The sequence below is a fragment of the Mytilus edulis genome, chromosome 1 (genome assembly GCF_963676685.1).
Source record: "Mytilus edulis chromosome 1, xbMytEdul2.2, whole genome shotgun sequence".
In the NCBI taxonomy this organism is placed as follows: domain Eukaryota; kingdom Metazoa; phylum Mollusca; class Bivalvia; order Mytilida; family Mytilidae; genus Mytilus; species Mytilus edulis.
This window is the reverse complement of record NC_092344.1, coordinates 46407229-46427782: the sequence shown is the minus strand read 5'-3', so window position 1 is coordinate 46427782 and position 20554 is coordinate 46407229.

Here is a 20554-nt window from a genome sequence, read left to right as displayed (position 1 = left end):
TCGACAACTTCACCAAACAGTTCTTGTCTCAGTTCGGCTACGGATTCTGCTTTCTGGTGAGCGTAGTCGTAGTACATGTTGCGCATTCCATCAACAACTGCTATGCGTAGACGTAGCGAGTATCGGAAAGACTTGTTGTTGTCAGTCTTGGCTCTGTTGTACCTCTTTTGAAGTGCGTCTAAAGAGTAGTTCAATTGGACAATCTGTTCACAGGCTCTCTTGAATCGACGTTCGCTCTCAACCAATTTGGTCCTCTTGTTGAGGTTTCTCATTTGTACTTTAGCTTTCATGATTAATAAAGAATATGTAGTAGTTGTTAGCACTATAAGAGTTGAAACAAGTTCTGATGATTCTTTGGAAAGGATTGGTTATATAGCTCTTCTAGTGACACCTGAAATTGAGAAACGTCAGGGTAATGACATCATAGAGTAATTAATTTGAGTTTCTAGTTTAGGCACGAGTCCATTGTCAAAACAGTCTCGTGTCGTGGGCTTGTGTGTATTGTCAAACATCTTTGTCTATTAATCATGATTTATTGTAATCCAATCATGAAGTTGATTAAATCATCTTATAATTTAATAAATATAGTTCGTGTATTGCAATTATTTTTATTTCAACTAAAAAATTATTTCATTTGAAAAATTAATGAAAAATAAACGGAATGAATTATTGCAAGAAAAACGATACACAAAGAAACACGTTTTTTTCTCTCTTCTTTTCTGCCGTCTCTACTTTGTTTTTTTCCCCCTTCTTTCCTTCATTGTAAATTTATGAAGGATTTTATTGCGTTAATTTGTTAGATATCGAAAATAGTTAAGTCTTTTATGAGAGAGGGGATTTTGTTCGAAACATTACTTTCATCATTATTTTATGCCAAGTTCATTGATTTATTTATTTTTCAAACTTGAAAATTAACCCCCAAAAAACACGTTCGAAATTTGAAGCCTGCTACAAAAATAAGGTGTACGCAATTTCTTATAAAATAGCCTGTTGCACTTCAAGATAAGGTGTACGCATTCATTTTTTTATAGAAAAGTTATGGATTTAAGCCTCTTTTTTTTTTTTGGTATTTTTGTTGTTTTTTTTGTTGTTTTTTTTCAGTCGGGAAGGAAAAGGGCTGCAGTTATAATATATGGAAACAGAACTATAGATAAACTAAACTAATGACAACAAATTCAGATTCTTTTTGAAAAATGTGTGTGGCTCTGAAAAGAACCGTTTTTTGAAGAAGTCTGGTGCTTTTCCTCTAGTCATACATCTCAATGTCTGCTGAAGAATCTTCTGAAATAATGTCGACAACTTCACCAAACAGTTCTTGTCTCAGTTCGGCTACGGATTCTGCTTTCTGGTGAGCGTAGTCGTAGTACATGTTGCGCATTCCATCAACAACTGCTATGCGTAGACGTAGCGAGTATCTGAAAGACTTGTTGTTGTCAGTCTTGGCTCTGTTGTACCTCTTTTGAAGTGCGTCTAAAGAGTAGTTCAATTGGACAATCTGTTCACAGGCTCTCTTGAATCGACGTTCGCTCTCAACCAATTTGGTCCTCTTGTTGAGGTTTCTCATTTGTACTTTAGCTTTCATGATTAATAAAGAATATGTAGTAGTTGTTAGCACTATAAGAGTTGAAACAAGTTCTGATGATTCTTTGGAAAGGATTGGTTATATAGCTCTTCTAGTGACACCTGAAATTGAGAAACGTCAGGGTAATGACATCATAGAGTAATTAATTTGAGTTTCTAGTTTAGGCACGAGTCCATTGTCAAAACAGTCTCGTGTCGTGGGCTTGTGTGTATTGTCAAACATCTTTGTCTATTAATCATGATTTATTGTAATCCAATCATGAAGTTGATTAAATCATCTTATAATTTAATAAATATAGTTCGTGTATTGCAATTATTTTTATTTCAACTAAAAAATTATTTCATTTGAAAAATTAATGAAAAATAAACGGAATGAATTATTGCAAGAAAACGATACACAAAGAAACACGTTTTTTTCTCTCTTCTTTTCTGCCGTCTCTACTTTGTTTTTTTCCCCCTTCTTTCCTTCATTGTAAATTTATGAAGGATTTTATTGCGTTAATTTGTTAGATATCGAAAATAGTTAAGTCTTTTATGAGAGAGGGGATTTTGTTCGAAACATTACTTTCATCATTATTTTATGCCAAGTTCATTGATTTATTTATTTTTCAAACTTGAAAATTAACCCCCAAAAAACACGTTCGAAATTTGAAGCCTGCTACAAAAATAAGGTGTACGCAATTTCTTATAAAATAGCCTGTTGCACTTCAAGATAAGGTGTACGCATTCATTTTTTTATAGAAAAGTTATGGATTTAAGCCTCTTTTTTTTTTTTTGGTATTTTTGTTGTTTTTTTTGTTGTTTTTTTTCAGTCGGGAAGGAAAAGGGCTGCAGTTATAATATATGGAAACAGAACTATAGATAAACTAAACTAATGACAACAAATTCAGATTCTTTTTGAAAAATGTGTGTGGCTCTGAAAAGAACCGTTTTTTGAAGAAGTCTGGTGCTTTTCCTCTAGTCATACATCTCAATGTCTGCTGAAGAATCTTCTGAAATAATGTCGACAACTTCACCAAACAGTTCTTGTCTCAGTTCGGCTACGGATTCTGCTTTCTGGTGAGCGTAGTCGTAGTACATGTTGCGCATTCCATCAACAACTGCTATGCGTAGACGTAGCGAGTATCTGAAAGACTTGTTGTTGTCAGTCTTGGCTCTGTTGTACCTCTTTTGAAGTGCGTCTAAAGAGTAGTTCAATTGGACAATCTGTTCACAGGCTCTCTTGAATCGACGTTCGCTCTCAACCAATTTGGTCCTCTTGTTGAGGTTTCTCATTTGTACTTTAGCTTTCATGATTAATAAAGAATATGTAGTAGTTGTTAGCACTATAAGAGTTGAAACAAGTTCTGATGATTCTTTGGAAAGGATTGGTTATATAGCTCTTCTAGTGACACCTGAAATTGAGAAACGTCAGGGTAATGACATCATAGAGTAATTAATTTGAGTTTCTAGTTTAGGCACGAGTCCATTGTCAAAACAGTCTCGTGTCGTGGGCTTGTGTGTATTGTCAAACATCTTTGTCTATTAATCATGATTTATTGTAATCCAATCATGAAGTTGATTAAATCATCTTATAATTTAATAAATATAGTTCGTGTATTGCAATTATTTTTATTTCAACTAAAAAATTATTTCATTTGAAAAATTAATGAAAAATAAACGGAATGAATTATTGCAAGAAAAACGATACACAAAGAAACACGTTTTTTTCTCTCTTCTTTTCTGCCGTCTCTACTTTGTTTTTTTCCCCTTCTTTCCTTCATTGTAAATTTATGAAGGATTTTATTGCGTTAATTTGTTAGATATCGAAAATAGTTAAGTCTTTTATGAGAGAGGGGATTTTGTTCGAAACATTACTTTCATCATTATTTTATGCCAAGTTCATTGATTTATTTATTTTTCAAACTTGAAAATTAACCCCCAAAAAACACGTTCGAAATTTGAAGCCTGCTACAAAAATAAGGTGTACGCAATTTCTTATAAAATAGCCTGTTGCACTTCAAGATAAGGTGTACGCATTCATTTTTTTATAGAAAAGTTATGGATTTAAGCCTCTTTTTTTTTTTTTGGTATTTTTGTTGTTTTTTTTGTTGTTTTTTTTCAGTCGGGAAGGAAAAGGGCTGCAGTTATAATATATGGAAACAGAACTATAGATAAACTAAACTAATGACAACAAATTCAGATTCTTTTTGAAAAATGTGTGTGGCTCTGAAAAGAACCGTTTTTTGAAGAAGTCTGGTGCTTTTCCTCTAGTCATACATCTCAATGTCTGCTGAAGAATCTTCTGAAATAATGTCGACAACTTCACCAAACAGTTCTTGTCTCAGTTCGGCTACGGATTCTGCTTTCTGGTGAGCGTAGTCGTAGTACATGTTGCGCATTCCATCAACAACTGCTATGCGTAGACGTAGCGAGTATCTGAAAGACTTGTTGTTGTCAGTCTTGGCTCTGTTGTACCTCTTTTGAAGTGCGTCTAAAGAGTAGTTCAATTGGACAATCTGTTCACAGGCTCTCTTGAATCGACGTTCGCTCTCAACCAATTTGGTCCTCTTGTTGAGGTTTCTCATTTGTACTTTAGCTTTCATGATTAATAAAGAATATGTAGTAGTTGTTAGCACTATAAGAGTTGAAACAAGTTCTGATGATTCTTTGGAAAGGATTGGTTATATAGCTCTTCTAGTGACACCTGAAATTGAGAAACGTCAGGGTAATGACATCATAGAGTAATTAATTTGAGTTTCTAGTTTAGGCACGAGTCCATTGTCAAAACAGTCTCGTGTCGTGGGCTTGTGTGTATTGTCAAACATCTTTGTCTATTAATCATGATTTATTGTAATCCAATCATGAAGTTGATTAAATCATCTTATAATTTAATAAATATAGTTCGTGTATTGCAATTATTTTTATTTCAACTAAAAAATTATTTCATTTGAAAAATTAATGAAAAATAAACGGAATGAATTATTGCAAGAAAAACGATACACAAAGAAACACGTTTTTTTCTCTCTTCTTTTCTGCCGTCTCTACTTTGTTTTTTTCCCCTTCTTTCCTTCATTGTAAATTTATGAAGGATTTTATTGCGTTAATTTGTTAGATATCGAAAATAGTTAAGTCTTTTATGAGAGAGGGGATTTTGTTCGAAACATTACTTTCATCATTATTTTATGCCAAGTTCATTGATTTATTTATTTTTCAAACTTGAAAATTAACCCCCAAAAAACACGTTCGAAATTTGAAGCCTGCTACAAAAATAAGGTGTACGCAATTTCTTATAAAATAGCCTGTTGCACTTCAAGATAAGGTGTACGCATTCATTTTTTTATAGAAAAGTTATGGATTTAAGCCTCTTTTTTTTTTTTGGTATTTTTGTTGTTTTTGTTGTTGTTTTTTTTCAGTCGGGAAGGAAAAGGGCTGCAGTTATAATATATGGAAACAGAACTATAGATAAACTAAACTAATGACAACAAATTCAGATTCTTTTTGAAAAATGTGTGTGGCTCTGAAAAGAACCGTTTTTTGAAGAAGTCTGGTGCTTTTCCTCTAGTCATACATCTCAATGTCTGCTGAAGAATCTTCTGAAATAATGTCGACAACTTCACCAAACAGTTCTTGTCTCAGTTCGGCTACGGATTCTGCTTTCTGGTGAGCGTAGTCGTAGTACATGCTGCGCATTCCATCAACAACTGCTATGCGTAGACGTAGCGAGTATCTGAAAGACTTGTTGTTGTCAGTCTTGGCTCTGTTGTACCTCTTTTGAAGTGCGTCTAAAGAGTAGTTCAATTGGACAATCTGTTCACAGGCTCTCTTGAATCGACGTTCGCTCTCAACCAATTTGGTCCTCTTGTTGAGGTTTCTCATTTGTACTTTAGCTTTCATGATTAATAAAGAATATGTAGTAGTTGTTAGCACTATAAGAGTTGAAACAAGTTCTGATGATTCTTTGGAAAGGATTGGTTATATAGCTCTTCTAGTGACACCTGAAATTGAGAAACGTCAGGGTAATGACATCATAGAGTAATTAATTTGAGTTTCTAGTTTAGGCACGAGTCCATTGTCAAAACAGTCTCGTGTCGTGGGCTTGTGTGTATTGTCAAACATCTTTGTCTATTAATCATGATTTATTGTAATCCAATCATGAAGTTGATTAAATCATCTTATAATTTAATAAATATAGTTCGTGTATTGCAATTATTTTTATTTCAACTAAAAAATTATTTCATTTGAAAAATTAATGAAAAATAAACGGAATGAATTATTGCAAGAAAAACGATACACAAAGAAACACGTTTTTTTCTCTCTTCTTTTCTGCCGTCTCTACTTTGTTTTTTTCCCCCTTCTTTCCTTCATTGTAAATTTATGAAGGATTTTATTGCGTTAATTTGTTAGATATCGAAAATAGTTAAGTCTTTTATGAGAGAGGGGATTTTGTTCGAAACATTACTTTCATCATTATTTTATGCCAAGTTCATTGATTTATTTATTTTTCAAACTTGAAAATTAACCCCCAAAAAACACGTTCGAAATTTGAAGCCTGCTACAAAAATAAGGTGTACGCAATTTCTTATAAAATAGCCTGTTGCACTTCAAGATAAGGTGTACGCATTCATTTTTTTATAGAAAAGTTATGGATTTAAGCCTCTTTTTTTTTTTTGGTATTTTTGTTGTTTTTGTTGTTGTTTTTTTTCAGTCGGGAAGGAAAAGGGCTGCAGTTATAATATATGGAAACAGAACTATAGATAAACTAAACTAATGACAACAAATTCAGATTCTTTTTGAAAAATGTGTGTGGCTCTGAAAAGAACCGTTTTTTGAAGAAGTCTGGTGCTTTTCCTCTAGTCATACATCTCAATGTCTGCTGAAGAATCTTCTGAAATAATGTCGACAACTTCACCAAACAGTTCTTGTCTCAGTTCGGCTACGGATTCTGCTTTCTGGTGAGCGTAGTCGTAGTACATGCTGCGCATTCCATCAACAACTGCTATGCGTAGACGTAGCGAGTATCTGAAAGACTTGTTGTTGTCAGTCTTGGCTCTGTTGTACCTCTTTTGAAGTGCGTCTAAAGAGTAGTTCAATTGGACAATCTGTTCACAGGCTCTCTTGAATCGACGTTCGCTCTCAACCAATTTGGTCCTCTTGTTGAGGTTTCTCATTTGTACTTTAGCTTTCATGATTAATAAAGAATATGTAGTAGTTGTTAGCACTATAAGAGTTGAAACAAGTTCTGATGATTCTTTGGAAAGGATTGGTTATATAGCTCTTCTAGTGACACCTGAAATTGAGAAACGTCAGGGTAATGACATCATAGAGTAATTAATTTGAGTTTCTAGTTTAGGCACGAGTCCATTGTCAAAACAGTCTCGTGTCGTGGGCTTGTGTGTATTGTCAAACATCTTTGTCTATTAATCATGATTTATTGTAATCCAATCATGAAGTTGATTAAATCATCTTATAATTTAATAAATATAGTTCGTGTATTGCAATTATTTTTATTTCAACTAAAAAATTATTTCATTTGAAAAATTAATGAAAAATAAACGGAATGAATTATTGCAAGAAAAACGATACACAAAGAAACACGTTTTTTTCTCTCTTCTTTTCTGCCGTCTCTACTTTGTTTTTTTCCCCCTTCTTTCCTTCATTGTAAATTTATGAAGGATTTTATTGCGTTAATTTGTTAGATATCGAAAATAGTTAAGTCTTTTATGAGAGAGGGGATTTTGTTCGAAACATTACTTTCATCATTATTTTATGCCAAGTTCATTGATTTATTTATTTTTCAAACTTGAAAATTAACCCCCAAAAAACACGTTCGAAATTTGAAGCCTGCTACAAAAATAAGGTGTACGCAATTTCTTATAAAATAGCCTGTTGCACTTCAAGATAAGGTGTACGCATTCATTTTTTTATAGAAAAGTTATGGATTTAAGCCTCTTTTTTTTTTTTGGTATTTTTGTTGTTTTTGTTGTTGTTTTTTTTCAGTCGGGAAGGAAAAGGGCTGCAGTTATAATATATGGAAACAGAACTATAGATAAACTAAACTAATGACAACAAATTCAGATTCTTTTTGAAAAATGTGTGTGGCTCTGAAAAGAACCGTTTTTTGAAGAAGTCTGGTGCTTTTCCTCTAGTCATACATCTCAATGTCTGCTGAAGAATCTTCTGAAATAATGTCGACAACTTCACCAAACAGTTCTTGTCTCAGTTCGGCTACGGATTCTGCTTTCTGGTGAGCGTAGTCGTAGTACATGCTGCGCATTCCATCAACAACTGCTATGCGTAGACGTAGCGAGTATCTGAAAGACTTGTTGTTGTCAGTCTTGGCTCTGTTGTACCTCTTTTGAAGTGCGTCTAAAGAGTAGTTCAATTGGACAATCTGTTCACAGGCTCTCTTGAATCGACGTTCGCTCTCAACCAATTTGGTCCTCTTGTTGAGGTTTCTCATTTGTACTTTAGCTTTCATGATTAATAAAGAATATGTAGTAGTTGTTAGCACTATAAGAGTTGAAACAAGTTCTGATGATTCTTTGGAAAGGATTGGTTATATAGCTCTTCTAGTGACACCTGAAATTGAGAAACGTCAGGGTAATGACATCATAGAGTAATTAATTTGAGTTTCTAGTTTAGGCACGAGTCCATTGTCAAAACAGTCTCGTGTCGTGGGCTTGTGTGTATTGTCAAACATCTTTGTCTATTAATCATGATTTATTGTAATCCAATCATGAAGTTGATTAAATCATCTTATAATTTAATAAATATAGTTCGTGTATTGCAATTATTTTTATTTCAACTAAAAAATTATTTCATTTGAAAAATTAATGAAAAATAAACGGAATGAATTATTGCAAGAAAAACGATACACAAAGAAACACGTTTTTTTCTCTCTTCTTTTCTGCCGTCTCTACTTTGTTTTTTTCCCCCTTCTTTCCTTCATTGTAAATTTATGAAGGATTTTATTGCGTTAATTTGTTAGATATCGAAAATAGTTAAGTCTTTTATGAGAGAGGGGATTTTGTTCGAAACATTACTTTCATCATTATTTTATGCCAAGTTCATTGATTTATTTATTTTTCAAACTTGAAAATTAACCCCCAAAAAACACGTTCGAAATTTGAAGCCTGCTACAAAAATAAGGTGTACGCAATTTCTTATAAAATAGCCTGTTGCACTTCAAGATAAGGTGTACGCATTCATTTTTTTATAGAAAAGTTATGGATTTAAGCCTCTTTTTTTTTTTTGGTATTTTTGTTGTTTTTTTTGTTGTTTTTTTTCAGTCGGGAAGGAAAAGGGCTGCAGTTATAATATATGGAAACAGAACTATAGATAAACTAAACTAATGACAACAAATTCAGATTCTTTTTGAAAAATGTGTGTGGCTCTGAAAAGAACCGTTTTTTGAAGAAGTCTGGTGCTTTTCCTCTAGTCATACATCTCAATGTCTGCTGAAGAATCTTCTGAAATAATGTCGACAACTTCACCAAACAGTTCTTGTCTCAGTTCGGCTACGGATTCTGCTTTCTGGTGAGCGTAGTCGTAGTACATGTTGCGCATTCCATCAACAACTGCTATGCGTAGACGTAGCGAGTATCTGAAAGACTTGTTGTTGTCAGTCTTGGCTCTGTTGTACCTCTTTTGAAGTGCGTCTAAAGAGTAGTTCAATTGGACAATCTGTTCACAGGCTCTCTTGAATCGACGTTCGCTCTCAACCAATTTGGTCCTCTTGTTGAGGTTTCTCATTTGTACTTTAGCTTTCATGATTAATAAAGAATATGTAGTAGTTGTTAGCACTATAAGAGTTGAAACAAGTTCTGATGATTCTTTGGAAAGGATTGGTTATATAGCTCTTCTAGTGACACCTGAAATTGAGAAACGTCAGGGTAATGACATCATAGAGTAATTAATTTGAGTTTCTAGTTTAGGCACGAGTCCATTGTCAAAACAGTCTCGTGTCGTGGGCTTGTGTGTATTGTCAAACATCTTTGTCTATTAATCATGATTTATTGTAATCCAATCATGAAGTTGATTAAATCATCTTATAATTTAATAAATATAGTTCGTGTATTGCAATTATTTTTATTTCAACTAAAAAATTATTTCATTTGAAAAATTAATGAAAAATAAACGGAATGAATTATTGCAAGAAAAACGATACACAAAGAAACACGTTTTTTTCTCTCTTCTTTTCTGCCGTCTCTACTTTGTTTTTTTCCCCCTTCTTTCCTTCATTGTAAATTTATGAAGGATTTTATTGCGTTAATTTGTTAGATATCGAAAATAGTTAAGTCTTTTATGAGAGAGGGGATTTTGTTCGAAACATTACTTTCATCATTATTTTATGCCAAGTTCATTGATTTATTTATTTTTCAAACTTGAAAATTAACCCCCAAAAAACACGTTCGAAATTTGAAGCCTGCTACAAAAATAAGGTGTACGCAATTTCTTATAAAATAGCCTGTTGCACTTCAAGATAAGGTGTACGCATTCATTTTTTTATAGAAAAGTTATGGATTTAAGCCTCTTTTTTTTTTTTGGTATTTTTGTTGTTTTTTTTGTTGTTTTTTTTTCAGTCGGGAAGGAAAAGGGCTGCAGTTATAATATATGGAAACAGAACTATAGATAAACTAAACTAATGACAACAAATTCAGATTCTTTTTGAAAAATGTGTGTGGCTCTGAAAAGAACCGTTTTTTGAAGAAGTCTGGTGCTTTTCCTCTAGTCATACATCTCAATGTCTGCTGAAGAATCTTCTGAAATAATGTCGACAACTTCACCAAACAGTTCTTGTCTCAGTTCGGCTACGGATTCTGCTTTCTGGTGAGCGTAGTCGTAGTACATGTTGCGCATTCCATCAACAACTGCTATGCGTAGACGTAGCGAGTATCTGAAAGACTTGTTGTTGTCAGTCTTGGCTCTGTTGTACCTCTTTTGAAGTGCGTCTAAAGAGTAGTTCAATTGGACAATCTGTTCACAGGCTCTCTTGAATCGACGTTCGCTCTCAACCAATTTGGTCCTCTTGTTGAGGTTTCTCATTTGTACTTTAGCTTTCATGATTAATAAAGAATATGTAGTAGTTGTTAGCACTATAAGAGTTGAAACAAGTTCTGATGATTCTTTGGAAAGGATTGGTTATATAGCTCTTCTAGTGACACCTGAAATTGAGAAACGTCAGGGTAATGACATCATAGAGTAATTAATTTGAGTTTCTAGTTTAGGCACGAGTCCATTGTCAAAACAGTCTCGTGTCGTGGGCTTGTGTGTATTGTCAAACATCTTTGTCTATTAATCATGATTTATTGTAATCCAATCATGAAGTTGATTAAATCATCTTATAATTTAATAAATATAGTTCGTGTATTGCAATTATTTTTATTTCAACTAAAAAATTATTTCATTTGAAAAATTAATGAAAAATAAACGGAATGAATTATTGCAAGAAAAACGATACACAAAGAAACACGTTTTTTTCTCTCTTCTTTTCTGCCGTCTCTACTTTGTTTTTTTCCCCCTTCTTTCCTTCATTGTAAATTTATGAAGGATTTTATTGCGTTAATTTGTTAGATATCGAAAATAGTTAAGTCTTTTATGAGAGAGGGGATTTTGTTCGAAACATTACTTTCATCATTATTTTATGCCAAGTTCATTGATTTATTTATTTTTCAAACTTGAAAATTAACCCCCAAAAAACACGTTCGAAATTTGAAGCCTGCTACAAAAATAAGGTGTACGCAATTTCTTATAAAATAGCCTGTTGCACTTCAAGATAAGGTGTACGCATTCATTTTTTTATAGAAAAGTTATGGATTTAAGCCTCTTTTTTTTTTTTGGTATTTTTGTTGTTTTTTTTTGTTGTTTTTTTTTCAGTCGGGAAGGAAAAGGGCTGCAGTTATAATATATGGAAACAGAACTATAGATAAACTAAACTAATGACAACAAATTCAGATTCTTTTTGAAAAATGTGTGTGGCTCTGAAAAGAACCGTTTTTTGAAGAAGTCTGGTGCTTTTCCTCTAGTCATACATCTCAATGTCTGCTGAAGAATCTTCTGAAATAATGTCGACAACTTCACCAAACAGTTCTTGTCTCAGTTCGGCTACGGATTCTGCTTTCTGGTGAGCGTAGTCGTAGTACATGTTGCGCATTCCATCAACAACTGCTATGCGTAGACGTAGCGAGTATCTGAAAGACTTGTTGTTGTCAGTCTTGGCTCTGTTGTACCTCTTTTGAAGTGCGTCTAAAGAGTAGTTCAATTGGACAATCTGTTCACAGGCTCTCTTGAATCGACGTTCGCTCTCAACCAATTTGGTCCTCTTGTTGAGGTTTCTCATTTGTACTTTAGCTTTCATGATTAATAAAGAATATGTAGTAGTTGTTAGCACTATAAGAGTTGAAACAAGTTCTGATGATTCTTTGGAAAGGATTGGTTATATAGCTCTTCTAGTGACACCTGAAATTGAGAAACGTCAGGGTAATGACATCATAGAGTAATTAATTTGAGTTTCTAGTTTAGGCACGAGTCCATTGTCAAAACAGTCTCGTGTCGTGGGCTTGTGTGTATTGTCAAACATCTTTGTCTATTAATCATGATTTATTGTAATCCAATCATGAAGTTGATTAAATCATCTTATAATTTAATAAATATAGTTCGTGTATTGCAATTATTTTTATTTCAACTAAAAAATTATTTCATTTGAAAAATTAATGAAAAATAAACGGAATGAATTATTGCAAGAAAAACGATACACAAAGAAACACGTTTTTTTCTCTCTTCTTTTCTGCCGTCTCTACTTTGTTTTTTTCCCCCTTCTTTCCTTCATTGTAAATTTATGAAGGATTTTATTGCGTTAATTTGTTAGATATCGAAAATAGTTAAGTCTTTTATGAGAGAGGGGATTTTGTTCGAAACATTACTTTCATCATTATTTTATGCCAAGTTCATTGATTTATTTATTTTTCAAACTTGAAAATTAACCCCCAAAAAACACGTTCGAAATTTGAAGCCTGCTACAAAAATAAGGTGTACGCAATTTCTTATAAAATAGCCTGTTGCACTTCAAGATAAGGTGTACGCATTCATTTTTTTATAGAAAAGTTATGGATTTAAGCCTCTTTTTTTTTTTTGGTATTTTTGTTGTTTTTTTTGTTGTTTTTTTTCAGTCGGGAAGGAAAAGGGCTGCAGTTATAATATATGGAAACAGAACTATAGATAAACTAAACTAATGACAACAAATTCAGATTCTTTTTGAAAAATGTGTGTGGCTCTGAAAAGAACCGTTTTTTGAAGAAGTCTGGTGCTTTTCCTCTAGTCATACATCTCAATGTCTGCTGAAGAATCTTCTGAAATAATGTCGACAACTTCACCAAACAGTTCTTGTCTCAGTTCGGCTACGGATTCTGCTTTCTGGTGAGCGTAGTCGTAGTACATGTTGCGCATTCCATCAACAACTGCTATGCGTAGACGTAGCGAGTATCTGAAAGACTTGTTGTTGTCAGTCTTGGCTCTGTTGTACCTCTTTTGAAGTGCGTCTAAAGAGTAGTTCAATTGGACAATCTGTTCACAGGCTCTCTTGAATCGACGTTCGCTCTCAACCAATTTGGTCCTCTTGTTGAGGTTTCTCATTTGTACTTTAGCTTTCATGATTAATAAAGAATATGTAGTAGTTGTTAGCACTATAAGAGTTGAAACAAGTTCTGATGATTCTTTGGAAAGGATTGGTTATATAGCTCTTCTAGTGACACCTGAAATTGAGAAACGTCAGGGTAATGACATCATAGAGTAATTAATTTGAGTTTCTAGTTTAGGCACGAGTCCATTGTCAAAACAGTCTCGTGTCGTGGGCTTGTGTGTATTGTCAAACATCTTTGTCTATTAATCATGATTTATTGTAATCCAATCATGAAGTTGATTAAATCATCTTATAATTTAATAAATATAGTTCGTGTATTGCAATTATTTTTATTTCAACTAAAAAATTATTTCATTTGAAAAATTAATGAAAAATAAACGGAATGAATTATTGCAAGAAAAACGATACACAAAGAAACACGTTTTTTTCTCTCTTCTTTTCTGCCGTCTCTACTTTGTTTTTTTCCCCCTTCTTTCCTTCATTGTAAATTTATGAAGGATTTTATTGCGTTAATTTGTTAGATATCGAAAATAGTTAAGTCTTTTATGAGAGAGGGGATTTTGTTCGAAACATTACTTTCATCATTATTTTATGCCAAGTTCATTGATTTATTTATTTTTCAAACTTGAAAATTAACCCCCAAAAAACACGTTCGAAATTTGAAGCCTGCTACAAAAATAAGGTGTACGCAATTTCTTATAAAATAGCCTGTTGCACTTCAAGATAAGGTGTACGCATTCATTTTTTTATAGAAAAGTTATGGATTTAAGCCTCTTTTTTTTTTTTGGTATTTTTGTTGTTTTTTTTGTTGTTTTTTTTCAGTCGGGAAGGAAAAGGGCTGCAGTTATAATATATGGAAACAGAACTATAGATAAACTAAACTAATGACAACAAATTCAGATTCTTTTTGAAAAATGTGTGTGGCTCTGAAAAGAACCGTTTTTTGAAGAAGTCTGGTGCTTTTCCTCTAGTCATACATCTCAATGTCTGCTGAAGAATCTTCTGAAATAATGTCGACAACTTCACCAAACAGTTCTTGTCTCAGTTCGGCTACGGATTCTGCTTTCTGGTGAGCGTAGTCGTAGTACATGTTGCGCATTCCATCAACAACTGCTATGCGTAGACGTAGCGAGTATCTGAAAGACTTGTTGTTGTCAGTCTTGGCTCTGTTGTACCTCTTTTGAAGTGCGTCTAAAGAGTAGTTCAATTGGACAATCTGTTCACAGGCTCTCTTGAATCGACGTTCGCTCTCAACCAATTTGGTCCTCTTGTTGAGGTTTCTCATTTGTACTTTAGCTTTCATGATTAATAAAGAATATGTAGTAGTTGTTAGCACTATAAGAGTTGAAACAAGTTCTGATGATTCTTTGGAAAGGATTGGTTATATAGCTCTTCTAGTGACACCTGAAATTGAGAAACGTCAGGGTAATGACATCATAGAGTAATTAATTTGAGTTTCTAGTTTAGGCACGAGTCCATTGTCAAAACAGTCTCGTGTCGTGGGCTTGTGTGTATTGTCAAACATCTTTGTCTATTAATCATGATTTATTGTAATCCAATCATGAAGTTGATTAAATCATCTTATAATTTAATAAATATAGTTCGTGTATTGCAATTATTTTTATTTCAACTAAAAAATTATTTCATTTGAAAAATTAATGAAAAATAAACGGAATGAATTATTGCAAGAAAAACGATACACAAAGAAACACGTTTTTTTCTCTCTTCTTTTCTGCCGTCTCTACTTTGTTTTTTTTCCCCTTCTTTCCTTCATTGTAAATTTATGAAGGATTTTATTGCGTTAATTTGTTAGATATCGAAAATAGTTAAGCCTTTTATGAGAGAGGGGATTTTGTTCGAAACATTACTTTCATCATTATTTTATGCCAAGTTCATTGATTTATTTATTTTTCAAACTTGAAAATTAACCCCCAAAAAACACGTTCGAAATTTGAAGCCTGCTACAAAAATAAGGTGTACGCAATTTCTTATAAAATAGCCTGTTGCACTTCAAGATAAGGTGTACGCATTCATTTTTTTATAGAAAAGTTATGGATTTAAGCCTCTTTTTTTTTTTTGGTATTTTTGTTGTTTTTTTTGTTGTTTTTTTTCAGTCGGGAAGGAAAAGGGCTGCAGTTATAATATATGGAAACAGAACTATAGATAAACTAAACTAATGACAACAAATTCAGATTCTTTTTGAAAAATGTGTGTGGCTCTGAAAAGAACCGTTTTTTGAAGAAGTCTGGTGCTTTTCCTCTAGTCATACATCTCAATGTCTGCTGAAGAATCTTCTGAAATAATGTCGACAACTTCACCAAACAGTTCTTGTCTCAGTTCGGCTACGGATTCTGCTTTCTGGTGAGCGTAGTCGTAGTACATGTTGCGCATTCCATCAACAACTGCTATGCGTAGACGTAGCGAGTATCTGAAAGACTTGTTGTTGTCAGTCTTGGCTCTGTTGTACCTCTTTTGAAGTGCGTCTAAAGAGTAGTTCAATTGGACAATCTGTTCACAGGCTCTCTTGAATCGACGTTCGCTCTCAACCAATTTGGTCCTCTTGTTGAGGTTTCTCATTTGTACTTTAGCTTTCATGATTAATAAAGAATATGTAGTAGTTGTTAGCACTATAAGAGTTGAAACAAGTTCTGATGATTCTTTGGAAAGGATTGGTTATATAGCTCTTCTAGTGACACCTGAAATTGAGAAACGTCAGGGTAATGACATCATAGAGTAATTAATTTGAGTTTCTAGTTTAGGCACGAGTCCATTGTCAAAACAGTCTCGTGTCGTGGGCTTGTGTGTATTGTCAAACATCTTTGTCTATTAATCATGATTTATTGTAATCCAATCATGAAGTTGATTAAATCATCTTATAATTTAATAAATATAGTTCGTGTATTGCAATTATTTTTATTTCAACTAAAAAATTATTTCATTTGAAAAATTAATGAAAAATAAACGGAATGAATTATTGCAAGAAAAACGATACACAAAGAAACACGTTTTTTTCTCTCTTCTTTTCTGCCGTCTCTACTTTGTTTTTTTCCCCCTTCTTTCCTTCATTGTAAATTTATGAAGGATTTTATTGCGTTAATTTGTTAGATATCGAAAATAGTTAAGTCTTTTATGAGAGAGGGGATTTTGTTCGAAACATTACTTTCATCATTATTTTATGCCAAGTTCATTGATTTATTTATTTTTCAAACTTGAAAATTAACCCCCAAAAAACACGTTCGAAATTTGAAGCCTGCTACAAAAATAAGGTGTACGCAATTTCTTATAAAATAGCCTGTTGCACTTCAAGATAAGGTGTACGCATTCATTTTTTTATAGAAAAGTTATGGATTTAAGCCTCTTTTTTTTTTTTGGTATTTTTGTTGTTTTTTTTGTTGTTTTTTTTCAGTCGGGAAGGAAAAGGGCTGCAGTTATAATATATGGAAACAGAACTATAGATAAACTAAACTAATGACAACAAATTCAGATTCTTTTTGAAAAATGTGTGTGGCTCTGAAAAGAACCGTTTTTTGAAGAAGTCTGGTGCTTTTCCTCTAGTCATACATCTCAATGTCTGCTGAAGAATCTTCTGAAATAATGTCGACAACTTCACCAAACAGTTCTTGTCTCAGTTCGGCTACGGATTCTGCTTTCTGGTGAGCGTAGTCGTAGTACATGTTGCGCATTCCATCAACAACTGCTATGCGTAGACGTAGCGAGTATCTGAAAGACTTGTTGTTGTCAGTCTTGGCTCTGTTGTACCTCTTTTGAAGTGCGTCTAAAGAGTAGTTCAATTGGACAATCTGTTCACAGGCTCTCTTGAATCGACGTTCGCTCTCAACCAATTTGGTCCTCTTGTTGAGGTTTCTCATTTGTACTTTAGCTTTCATGATTAATAAAGAATATGTAGTAGTTGTTAGCACTATAAGAGTTGAAACAAGTTCTGATGATTCTTTGGAAAGGATTGGTTATATAGCTCTTCTAGTGACACCTGAAATTGAGAAACGTCAGGGTAATGACATCATAGAGTAATTAATTTGAGTTTCTAGTTTAGGCACGAGTCCATTGTCAAAACAGTCTCGTGTCGTGGGCTTGTGTGTATTGTCAAACATCTTTGTCTATTAATCATGATTTATTGTAATCCAATCATGAAGTTGATTAAATCATCTTATAATTTAATAAATATAGTTCGTGTATTGCAATTATTTTTATTTCAACTAAAAAATTATTTCATTTGAAAAATTAATGAAAAATAAACGGAATGAATTATTGCAAGAAAAACGATACACAAAGAAACACGTTTTTTTCTCTCTTCTTTTCTGCCGTCTCTACTTTGTTTTTTTCCCCCTTCTTTCCTTCATTGTAAATTTATGAAGGATTTTATTGCGTTAATTTGTTAGATATCGAAAATAGTTAAGTCTTTTATGAGAGAGGGGATTTTGTTCGAAACATTACTTTCATCATTATTTTATGCCAAGTTCATTGATTTATTTATTTTTCAAACTTGAAAATTAACCCCCAAAAAACACGTTCGAAATTTGAAGCCTGCTACAAAAATAAGGTGTACGCAATTTCTTATAAAATAGCCTGTTGCACTTCAAGATAAGGTGTACGCATTCATTTTTTTATAGAAAAGTTATGGATTTAAGCCTCTTTTTTTTTTTTGGTATTTTTGTTGTTTTTTTTGTTGTTTTTTTTCAGTCGGGAAGGAAAAGGGCTGCAGTTATAATATATGGAAACAGAACTATAGATAAACTAAACTAATGACAACAAATTCAGATTCTTTTTGAAAAATGTGTGTGGCTCTGAAAAGAACCGTTTTTTGAAGAAGTCTGGTGCTTTTCCTCTAGTCATACATCTCAATGTCTGCTGAAGAATCTTCTGAAATAATGTCGACAACTTCACCAAACAGTTCTTGTCTCAGTTCGGCTACGGATTCTGCTTTCTGGTGAGCGTAGTCGTAGTACATGTTGCGCATTCCATCAACAACTGCTATGCGTAGACGTAGCGAGTATCTGAAAGACTTGTTGTTGTCAGTCTTGGCTCTGTTGTACCTCTTTTGAAGTGCGTCTAAAGAGTAGTTCAATTGGACAATCTGTTCACAGGCTCTCTTGAATCGACGTTCGCTCTCAACCAATTTGGTCCTCTTGTTGAGGTTTCTCATTTGTACTTTAGCTTTCATGATTAATAAAGAATATGTAGTAGTTGTTAGCACTATAAGAGTTGAAACAAGTTCTGATGATTCTTTGGAAAGGATTGGTTATATAGCTCTTCTAGTGACACCTGAAATTGAGAAACGTCAGGGTAATGACATCATAGAGTAATTAATTTGAGTTTCTAGTTTAGGCACGAGTCCATTGTCAAAACAGTCTCGTGTCGTGGGCTTGTGTGTATTGTCAAACATCTTTGTCTATTAATCATGATTTATTGTAATCCAATCATGAAGTTGATTAAATCATCTTATAATTTAATAAATATAGTTCGTGTATTGCAATTATTTTTATTTCAACTAAAAAATTATTTCATTTGAAAAATTAATGAAAAATAAACGGAATGAATTATTGCAAGAAAAACGATACACAAAGAAACACGTTTTTTTCTCTCTTCTTTTCTGCCGTCTCTACTTTGTTTTTTTCCCCCTTCTTTCCTTTATTGTAAATTTTTGAAGGATTTTATTGCGTTAATTTGTTAGATATCGAAAATAGTTAAGTCTTTTATGAGAGAGGGGATTTTGTTCGAAACATTACTTTCATCATTATTTTATGCCAAGTTCATTGATTTATTTATTTTTCAAACTTGAAAATTAACCCCCAAAAAACACGTTCGAAATTTGAAGCCTGCTACAAAAATAAGGTGTACGCAATTTCTTATAAAATAGCCTGTTGCACTTCAAGATAAGGTGTACGCATTCATTTTTTTATAGAAAAGTTATGGATTTAAGCCTCTTTTTTTTTTTTGGTATTTTTGTTGTTTTTTTTTTGTTTTTTTTCAGTCGGGAAGGAAAAGGGCTGCAGTTATAATATATGGAAACAGAACTATAGATAAACTAAACTAATGACAACAAATTCAGATTCTTTTTGAAAAATGTGTGTGGCTCTGAAAAGAACCGTTTTTTGAAGAAGTCTGGTGCTTTTCCTCTAGTCATACATCTCAATGTCTGCTGAAGAATCTTCTGAAATAATGTCGACAACTTCACCAAACAGTTCTTGTCTCAGTTCGGCTACGGATTCTGCTTTCTGGTGAGCGTAGTCGTAGTACATGTTGCGCATTCCATCAACAACTGCTATGCGTAGACGTAGCGAGTATCTGAAAGATTTGTTGTTGTCAGTCTTGGCTCTGTTGTACCTCTTTTGAAGTGCGTCTAAAGAGTAGTTCAATTGGACAATCTGTTCACAGGCTCTCTTGAATCGACGTTCGCTCTCAACCAATTTGGTCCTCTTGTTGAGGTTTCTCATTTGTACTTTAGCTTTCATGATTAATAAAGAATATGTAGTAGTTGTTAGCACTATAAGAGTTGAAACAAGTTCTGATGATTCTTTGGAAAGGATTGGTTATATAGCTCTTCTAGTGACACCTGAAATTGAGAAACGTCAGGGTAATGACATCATAGAGTAATTAATTTGAGTTTCTAGTTTAGGCACGAGTCCATTGTCAAAACAGTCTCGTGTCGTGGGCTTGTGTGTATTGTCAAACATCTTTGTCTATTAATCATGATTTATTGTAATCCAATCATGAAGTTGATTAAATCATCTTATAATTTAATAAATATAGTTCGTGTATTGCAATTATTTTTATTTCAACTAAAAAATTATTTCATTTGAAAAATTAATGAAAAATAAACGGAATGAATTATTGCAAGAAAAACGATACACAAAGAAACACGTTTTTTTCTCTCTTCTTTTCTGCCGTCTCTACTTTGTTTTTTTCCCCCTTCTTTCCTTCATTGTAAATTTATGAAGGATTTTATTGCGTTAATTTGTTAGATATCGAAAATAGTTAAGTCTTTTATGAGAGAGGGGATTTTGTTCGAAACATTACTTTCATCATTATTTTATGCCAAGTTCATTGATTTATTTATTTTTCAAACTTGAAAATTAACCCCCAAAAAACACGTTCGAAATTTGAAGCCTGCTACAAAAATAAGGTGTACGCAATTTCTTATAAAATAGCCTGTTGCACTTCAAGATAAGGTGTACGCATTCATTTTTTTATAGAAAAGTTATGGATTTAAGCCTCTTTTTTTTTTTTGGTATTTTTGTTGTTTTTTCTGTTGTTTTTTTTCAGTCGGGAAGGAAAAGGGCTGCAGTTATAATATATGGAAACAGAACTATAGATAAACTAAACTAATGACAACAA